This window comes from Xyrauchen texanus, chromosome 32, assembly GCF_025860055.1.
Source record: "Xyrauchen texanus isolate HMW12.3.18 chromosome 32, RBS_HiC_50CHRs, whole genome shotgun sequence".
Lineage (NCBI taxonomy): Eukaryota > Metazoa > Chordata > Actinopteri > Cypriniformes > Catostomidae > Xyrauchen > Xyrauchen texanus.
In genome coordinates, this window is record NC_068307.1 from 937,501 (window position 1) to 947,487 (window position 9,987).

The following is a 9,987-nucleotide window of genomic DNA, read 5'->3' on the forward strand; positions in this document are numbered from 1 at the left end:
TGACAGGACGAGCCTCATAATGAGGTTAATTAGCAGATTAATAAAACACACACTTGTTTGGGGCTTCTGTAGCTTATAACTCTTTTATAACGAATTTAAGGAAATAAGGACGAAAATGATTGGTGAAAATGATTCCTCATGCTCACAGAAACACTCTTTCACAATTTGAGCCCGATGAATCATGGCATTGTCGCTGGAGTATGCCTGTGCCGTCAGGGAAGAAAAACTCCACTGCTGGGATAAACCTGGTCATTCAGTGCATTCAGAGAGTCAGCTGACTTCATTTTATTGTTGCATAATGTTGCTGAGCCTCAACCTGACCAATTGAAGCAACCCCAGATCATAACCCCGCCTCCAGAGGCCTATACAGTGGGCACTATGCATGAAGGGTGCATCACTCCATGCTGTCACACTTGGCAAAGACAGGACCCAAATGCAGAGGTTAAGCTCACCAGTCTTTAATAAAACAGTCTACACAAAAGCACTACCACAAACAATAAACCAGCAGACGTACAGGGAAAACACAAGGGATAATAGGGCGTGCAATCAGAGGAAGACAGGTGTCTGAGAAACCCATTACAGTAATCGATGCCTCGCCGGGAGCGATCAGCGTTCCCATGGAAACGCCGATTACGCGTACCGACTCCACCTGTGTAACGTGAGTGAAAGAGAAAACAAACATTTAGAACCAGCAAACGCGGGAGCCATGACACATGCGCTTCCCTTCTAACCCTGACGCGCCCATCGGTTTGGAATAGGGTGAATCTGGACTCCTCAGATCACATGATCTTTTTCCGTCGCTCCACAATCCAATCTTTATGCTCCCTAGCAAACTGAAGCCTCACTAACAAGTGTCTTTCTTGTGGCCACGAGAGACACTTTTGTTGGCGCTGCATCCGTAAGAACACATCAAGGAAATCAACGTCATGTTGTTGTATCATGTGACTCGGTGCATCAGATGTTTAACCCTTAAATGACAGTCTAGAGTCTTGTGAACAGCTTTCAGTCGGTTTTATAGACAGTCGGTTTCAGTCGGCATATAGCATAGCCAAAATACAACGTCCACACTGGATGAGGGGGTCACACAAGGTTAAATCATTTTTAAAGATACACATAAATGCTACCTGTCCAAGCAGTGGCAAAAACAAACTCTAACTTACAAATCGACTTTTAAAAGACCAATTTTGAAAGGTGTGTTGCATGTGGGTGTGCGTGTGCATAAGTGTACATTTGGTGGTGTGCCAGATCCTATTTTACAACTATTCAAATAATTTCCTCAACACAACCTTGATTGCTGAGTGCCACAACTTCCACTTGCATTAATACTGAAAACAATAGCATTAATTATTAATCATACTATAGGCTTTAAACATTCACATCACACTCCAGTGCACAGCACACACTCATCCAGTCTTTCGTCACTAATGTGCACTTGCAACACAGTAACAACACGCTCACGGCACACATGTACACTGTGTTCTGCTCTCAAGCGGAAACACAAAAGATTCAAACAAAGTACGGATCAGCCCATTCCAAACTCAAGATCCCCAGAGTGCCTTAAAGTGCACAAAGACACACGCAAAACCATCACAACACAGACTGATCAAAATGAGAGACCATCACAGCATGAAAAGAAACGAATTAAAGGAGTTAAAGAGACTTGAAGAATTAAGAAGAGGGCTAACGATGGGGCGAAAATAAAAACTAGACAGGAATGGATGGATGATAAGATATCTGGTTAAAGGAAATGACTGAATCTTAAATAACCATCTGTGAAGACTACAGGTTAGTCTTTGCCTGCCTCAACCTTAGAGGAAAATTAAATTAAATCTCAGGCATGTGGAGACAGCAGCCATATGTCTCATGCATCGATGAACTCTCATTACACTTCAGGGTGAAGTCACAGTCATTGAAACACTGTGTTCATTTTAACACCACATTTAAATGAGAATAAAACTTGGACGTAAATATCAAATATTTTGTTATTTTATATTAATTCGAGTCAAAATCAAAAATGACATTTTAGTTGATGACAAAAAAACTGACCAAACTTTAATCAAATATTCAACCTTTTAGAAAATTGTATAAACTTTTTAATTTACTCACTTTAAAAACTGAATTGTTCTAATCAGCCGAGAGGGGGATAAGGATGAGCCGGAGGCGCCAGTTCGAGAGAGAGAGAGAGAGAGAGAGAGACACACGCAACAGCAGTGTGATTTCTTGAATGTTCTGCCGTTCCAGTCTCCTCCTATTATTCACAATATATTATAGACATGATGTATGTGGACACGAGGGACGTTCCCCTCGTCAAAGTGGACGTTTCTCCAAGTCAGTCAAGTTCCAAAAAGCAACTATCAGCACAGATGAATCAGTAAAACCGATATATTGATCTACCTTTACAGAATTCAGAAACTTCTAAAAAGTAGCAAAAATGTTGTAGAGCGGAGGAGGGCGGGGCTCGGCTGGAACAACGCACGCCCAGTCACCAATCAGCCTGATGGGGGCGCGTGAGGGAAAAAGGCGGCCGGTGACGACGGTTCGAGAGAGAGAGAGAATTACAGGCTGCTGCTCTGTGTGTTTTCGTTTATTTCTTCATTACACTATTATTTATATTGTCAAGCCGGTTCTCGCCTCATCCTTTCCCCATAACCCCCTTACATACGTCATTATATTTATCATGTCCGCTATAACAACAGGTGCACAAACACCAAGAATTTCTTCCTTCAAGACAGCGATCATCTCGTCGAGAAGCCCTCGACCCTTCGCCATCAGTGGGCAGAATCTTCGCAGGAAGCCCGGCCACGCCCTCCTCCTAGTCACACTGTCATTTCAAAATAAGAGTCCCCAGTGTGTATTTCAGGCTTGTTTAGTGTTAAAAGTCCCAGGTTATGTTAGATTATTATAGGTTGAAAAATAAACTACATATTGAATTTTATTCATTTTCTACTCAGGCCTCTACGTATGTCTGTGCCAACTAAGAAAATTTAACATTCTATTAATCGATTTTAAAAACTATCTGCCAATTAATTGGTTATCGGCATTTTCCACCACCTTAGTTATAGTATCGGTAAAACCACTATCAGTCGACCTCTAGAGTTCCGAATTATTCATGCTTTAGAGACGGTTAATTATTTGTCCATCCATCCATCCATCCATCCATCCATTTATCCATCCATCCATCTTCAAACGCTTATCCGAAGTCGGCTCGCTGGGGCAGCTGCTCTAGCAGGGGGTCCCAAACTTCCCTATCCCGAGCCACATTAACCAGCTCTGACTGGAGGACCCCGAGGTGTTCCCAGGCCAGTGTGGAGATGTAATCTCTCCACCTAATCCTGGGTCTTCCCCGAGGCCGCCTCCCAGCTGGACGTGCCTGAAACACCTCCCTAGGGAGGCGGCCAGGGGGCATCCTTACCAGATGCCCAAACCACCTCAACTGACTCCTTTCAACGCAAACTCCGAGCTCCTCACGGATGGACTGAGCTCCTCACCCTATCTCTAAGGGAGAAGCCCGCCACCCTTCTGAGGAAACCCATTTCGGCCGCTTGTACTCGCGACCTAGTTCTTTCGGTCATGATTATTTGTGTGTTTTGTACGGGACCAACGTATTCACAAGTTACACGTTATGACGCAACATGGTCACACGGGAAGTCGACATGTTGTTTCCAAGACTTCAAGTACCCTCAATGAAGCAGATTTGCACTGTATGACATTAGGATGATCAGACCCTTTCCTATCTGAGACGGCTACACAACTCCTTGTCCAAGTTCTTGTTATATCTAGACTGGACTACTGTAATGCTCTTCTGGCAGGACTTCCAGCATGTACAGTCAAACCTCTGCAACTGATCCGAAATGCAGTGGCATGACTGGTCTCTGAGGTTGCAATTTTTCCTCCAACATTAAATCATTCCTCCACTGATTGTTAGGTTTAGGTTTGGGGGACAGTTTATAAAATAAGCACAAGGTTGGGCAAAAGGAAGTGTTCTTGGCTGAATACTAAATCCTCTCCCAAATGTATTCAGTAATGTAGAGATGGTGGTGGTTTGCTATCAAGGTCATGTTTGCCACATATAGATACAAATAAATACCTGGAGAACTCTAAAGAAACATCTGCAGATCTCTGCCAGATGCTTTCGTCATGTTCTTGTGTAGTGCGCACTGAAACGGTCCGTTGACTGCCTAATGAGCCCAAGAAAAACTTCCTTACTGCCTAAGACAACTTGCAACTGAAACACACCCATAATAATACAGAAACCACAAAAGAAATGGTTCTTCTAGACCAGTTTCCCAAAATGCTTTGCCTCAAGTACCCCCAAAGCACCATCAGTAAGGCTCAAGTATCCCTTCATCCACACAAATACAAAGATATGTACAAAAGACTAAATATAATTTATGACGTTAACCTACAACAACAAAACCAGGCCAAATGAGCCGTGAAATACGCAATTAGAACAGACTAATGCACTTAATTACACAAGGTGGGGGATCTTCTAACTTGGTACATTGTGAAATATTAATTTAACATTTATATTGTATTTTATCATAAGTTTTTCATCATTTTGGTCATTTTAATAGACAATATATTAACATGCTAAATATACATTGGCAGGAGAAATTATATGAACCCTTTGGAATTATCTGTTTTTCTGCATTAATTGGATATAAAATGTGATCTCATCTTCATCAAAGTCACACATTTACACAAAAACAATCTGCTTAAGCTAACAACACACAAACATTTATAATCTTTCATGTATTAACATATCCTATTAAACACTAACAGTGATGTGGAAAAATTAAGTAAACCCTTGAATTTAATAACTGGTCGATCCTCATTTGGCAGCAATAACCTCAATCAAGCCTTTCCGGTAGCTGCGGAATTGACCCGCACAACGTTCAGAAGGAATTTTAGACCATCCTTCTTTACAGAACTGCTTCAGATCAGCCATATTCTTGGGATGTCTGGTGTGAACGGCTCTCTTGAGGTCATTCCACAGCATCTCTATTGGGTTAAGGTCTGGGCTCTGACTGGACCACTCAAAAAGGAGGATTCTCTTTTTTGAAGCCATTCTGTAGTTGGTTTACTTCGATGTTTAGGATCATTGTCCTGCTACATCACCCAGCTTCTACTGAGCTTCAGATGGCGCACATCCACACTGACATGATCCTGTAGGATATCTTGATAAACTTGGGAATTAATTTTCCAGTGAAAATGGCATGAGTTCAAGGTCCAATAGCTGCAAAGCAGCCCAAAATCATGATGCTCCCTCTACCATACTTCACCGTTGGGATGATGTTTTCATGTCGGTTTCATACAGTGCCCTTTTTACACCATATGTAGTGCTGCATGTTCTTTCCAAACAATTAAACCTTAGTTTCATCAATCCATTTTCCCAGTAGCATTGTGGAGGGTCAAGGTGGTCTTTGGCAAATTTCAGGAGTGCAGAAACAATTTTATTGGAAAGCAGCAGCTTCCTTTGTGATGTCAAACAATAACTGTTTCATGTTTTCCATATAGTAGACTTATGAACAGAGATGTAAGCCAGTTTCAATGATTCATTCAAGTCTTTATCTGTCACTCTAGGGTTCTTTTTTTACCTCATTGATCATTCTGTGGTGTGCCCTTTGAGTCATCTTGGCTGGATGGCCACTTCTAGAGAGAGTACATATAGTACTAAATCATCTCCATTTATAGACAGTTTGTCTAACTGTGGACAAATGAATATCTAACGGCCACTTCTAGAGAGAGTACCTATAGTTCTGCATCATCTCCATTTATAGACAGTGTGTCTAACTGTGGACAGATGAATATATAACGGCCACTTCTAGAGAGAGTACATATAGTACTAAATCATCTCCATTTATAGACAGTTTGTCTAACTGTGGACAGATGAATATCTAACGGCCACTTCTAGTGAGAGTACCTATAGTACTAAATCATCTCCATTTATAGACAGTTTGTCTAACTGTGGACAGATGAATATCTAATGGCCACTTCTAGTGAGAGTACCTATAGTACTAAATCATCTCCATTTATAAACAATTTATCTAACTGTGGACAGATGAATATCTAACGGCCACTTCTAGTGAGAGTACCTATAGTACTAAATCATCTCCATTTATAGACAGTTTGTCTAACTGTGGACAGATGAATATCTAACGGCCACTTCTAGTGAGAGTACCTATAGTACTAAATCATCTCCATTTATAAACAATTTATCTAACTGTGGACAGATGAATATCTAATGGCCACTTCTAGTGAGAGTACCTATAGTACTAAATCATCTGTATTTATAAACAATTTATCTAACTGTGGACAGATGAATATCTAACGGTCACTTCTAGTGAGAGTACCTATAGTACTAAATCATCTGTATTTATAAACAATTTATCTAACTGTGGACAGATGAATATCTAAGCTCTGCAATATAACTTTGTAACATTTTCCAGCTTTGTGAAGGTCATGCTCCAGTCAGCAAATGGTTCTTGTGAATAGCAATCTCAAAATGTTTGAGTGCTTTTTATAAGTCAAAGTAGCTCAAACCCACACCTCCAATTTAGATTAATTAATTGGATGCCTGGTTTGCCAACTCCTGACTCTAATTAGCTTTTGTTGATTTCATTAATCCTAGGGATACACATACTTTCTGCAACCTACACTGTGAATTTTTGAACTATGTAATCAATATGTACAACAACAATACATTCATTTGTGTGTTATTAGTCAAAACAGATTATTGTAACTTAGATGAAGATCAAACCAGATTTTAAGACAAATTTATACATAAATGCAGGTAATTCCAAAGGGTTCATAAACTTTTCCTTGCCACTTTAAAAAAATAAACTCAGCAATAAAGAAAGTCCCTTTTCCAGGACACTGTATTTTAAAGATCATTTTGTAATAACTTTACAGATCTTTATTGTAAATGTTTTCCATGCCTGTTCAATGAACCATAAACAATTAATGAACATGCACCTGTGTAACGGTCGTTAAGACACTAACAGCTTACAGGCAGGTAGGCAATTAAGATCACAGTTATAAAAACTTAGGACAGTAAAGAGACCTTTCTACTGACTCTGAAACACATCAAAAGAAAGATGCTTATGGTCCTGCTCATCTGCATGTGTCTTAGACATGCTGCATGGAGGCATGAGGACTGCAGATGTGCAATAAACTGCAATGTCCGTACTGTGAGACACCTAAAACACAGGGAGACCGGAAGGACAGCTGATTGTCCTCGCAGTGGCAGACCACGTGTAACAACACCTGCACAGGATCGGTACATCTGAATATCACACCTGCGGGACAGGTACAGAATGGCAACAACAACTGCCCGAGCTACACCAGGAACACACAATCCCTCCATCAGTCCTCAGACTGTCCGCAATAGTCTGAGAGAGGCTGGACTGAGGGCTTGTAGGCCTGTTGTAAGGCAGGTCCTTACCAGACATCACTGGCAACAATGTCGCCTATGGGCACAAACCCACCGCTGGACCAGACACGCCTGGCAAAAAGTGCTCTTCACTGACGATTCACGATTTTGTCTCAACAGGGGTGATGGTCGGACTCGCGTTTATCATCGAAGGAATGAGCGTTACACCGAGTCCTGTTCTCTGGAGTGGGATAGATATGGAGGTGGAGGGTCTGTCGTTGGACTGCCTGCAATGACAACAAGCTCAATCTGAACACTGTGCATTACAGGGAAGACATCCTCCTCCCTCATGTGGTCCCCTTCCTGCAGCTCATCCTGACATGACCCTCCAGCATGGCAATGCCACCAGCCATACTGCTCGTTCTGTGGGAGATTTCCTGCAAGGCAGGAGTGTCAGTGTTCTGCCATAGCCAGTGAACAGGACGGATCTCAATCCCATTGAGCACATTTGGGACCTGTTGGATCGGATGGTGAGGGCTTGGGCCATTCCCCCCAGAAATGTCCGGGAACTTGCAAGTGCCTTGGTGGAAGAGTGGGGAACATCTCACAGCAAGCACTGGCACATCTGGTGCAGTCCATGAGGAGGAGATGCACTGCAGTACTTCATGCAGCTGCTGCCACACCAGATACAGACTGTTACTTTTGTTTACCCCCCCCCCCCTTTGTTCAGGGACACATTCTTAGTTGTTGAATCTTTTTTTGTTCCTACATAATTTTTTTGCTTCATATCAATCTACACTCCACAAACTGATTTTTGATAACTTTGCAAATAAAAAAAAAAAGACAAAACTGAAATATCAATGACATAAGTATTCACACCCTTAACTCAGTACTTAGTTGAAGCAACTTTGGCAGTGATTACAGCCTCAAGTCTTTTAGGATACGATGCAACAAGCTTTGCACACCTGGATTTGGGGATTTTCTGCTATTTTCTCTGCAGATCCTCTGCAGATCCTCTCCAGCTCTGCCAGGTTGGATGGGGACTGTCAGTGGACAGATATTTTCAGATCTCTCCAGAGATGTTCGATTGGGTTCAAGTCCGGGCTCTGGCTGGGCTACTCAAGGACATTCACGGAGTTGTCCCTAAACCACTCTTGTGTTGTCTTGGCTGTGTGCTTAGGGTCATTGTCCTGTTGGAAGGTGAACCTTTGGTCCAGTTTGAGGTCCTGAGTGCTCTGGACCAGGTTATTATTAAGGATATCTCTGTATTTTGCTGCGCTCCGCTTTCCTTCAACCCTGACCAGTCCTCCAGTCCCTGCTTCTGAAAAACACCCCCACAGCATGATGCTGCCACCACCATGCTTCACCGTTGGGATGGTATTGAGTATGTGATGAGTAGTGCCTGGTTTCCTCCATCTGTGTTTCATCACAGCTTGAGAGTCCTTAAGACTCCAATCAAAGTGTAGAATAATCTCAAAGATGATACAGAGAAATGGGATGCACCTGAGCTAAATTTCAAGTGTCATAGCAAAGAGTCTGAATACTTATGTGATATCGAAGTGTTTTCTTTTTAATATTTTTTTTTTTGGCTTAGTCATTATGGGGTATAGAGTGTAGATTAATGTGGGAATTTTTTATTTATTTAAAATACCATAAGGTTGCAACTTGGATGGATGGATGGATGGAATAATTCCCCATAAAAAAACTAATGATAATCATATTTGTGTCTCCTCTAGAGTTTCAGAAGAGATCTCAACAATATCTCAAACTGTGTTTTGCCAGAATACTAGTCTGCAATCAAAAGTCAGAGATCTCAGCTAGATCTCAACATTTCTCATCAAACAGCAAATTAGTTTTTCAATCCACATTTGTTTTATAACTCTACAGTCTTACTGGATGTCAACAACTGACTCAATGTGACTTTTAATTTCAACAAAGGAATTTTAGTTAATAATTACATAAAACATTACTGGAAAGTTTACTGAGCTATGGAAGAGCAACCTCTGAGCAATCAAACATTTCCTATTGTCCCTTTGCGCACATTACACACAACAACACAGTTTCATTGAAAGGATAAGAGATTATCAACAATCAAAAATGTCAAACATCAAACACCACAATATGCTCAGTCTGTTACCTTTCTCTCTCTCTCTCTCACACACACACACACTTACCTGTTCTAGTGTATCCTCTGAGTTCTTCGGTGTGTGTGAGATGGTGTGAGCAGCAGACAGAAGTGATAAAAGAGGAGGACAGGAGGTGAAGGAGAAAGCTGACAGAAAAGAGGACGAGACAAAGTGTCAAAATATGAGAAGGATAGAGTGTGTAGAGAGATGGATAGAGAGAGAAAGAAAGAGAGAGAGACTGATTAATGTGCGTGAAAGTCAGATAGGGAACGCTGTCTCAGTGGGCAGTGCGAGAAGACCTTTCTAAAGAAAGAGAGAGGCGGTGGGATAATTCGTGTGTGGTGTGCGGAAACTGGAAGCTCTCTCTCTCTCTCTCTCTCTACACACACACACACACACACACACACACACACACAAAACCCCTTCCTCCATCTCATTTTCAAACAATGGATCACCATTCAAAGCATATCAAACTCCCCTGAATTATTT

The 9,987-nt window shown here is 41.6% G+C and overlaps 1 protein-coding gene across 3 annotated transcripts in view; it reads right to left on the reverse strand.

The window, feature by feature from the left end:
* The window catches only part of thsd7bb (thrombospondin, type I, domain containing 7Bb), an 85,165-nt gene extending 75,396 nt beyond the window's left edge, over positions 1 to 9,769 (reverse strand). For all 3 annotated transcript variants that reach the window (XR_007968399.1, XR_007968400.1, XM_052101606.1), the window contains exon 1: positions 9,547 to 9,769. The gene's annotated coding sequence lies outside the window, so the exon portion shown is untranslated. The remainder of the gene's footprint in view (positions 1 to 9,546) is intronic.
* Between the last annotated feature and the right edge of the window lie 218 nt (positions 9,770 to 9,987).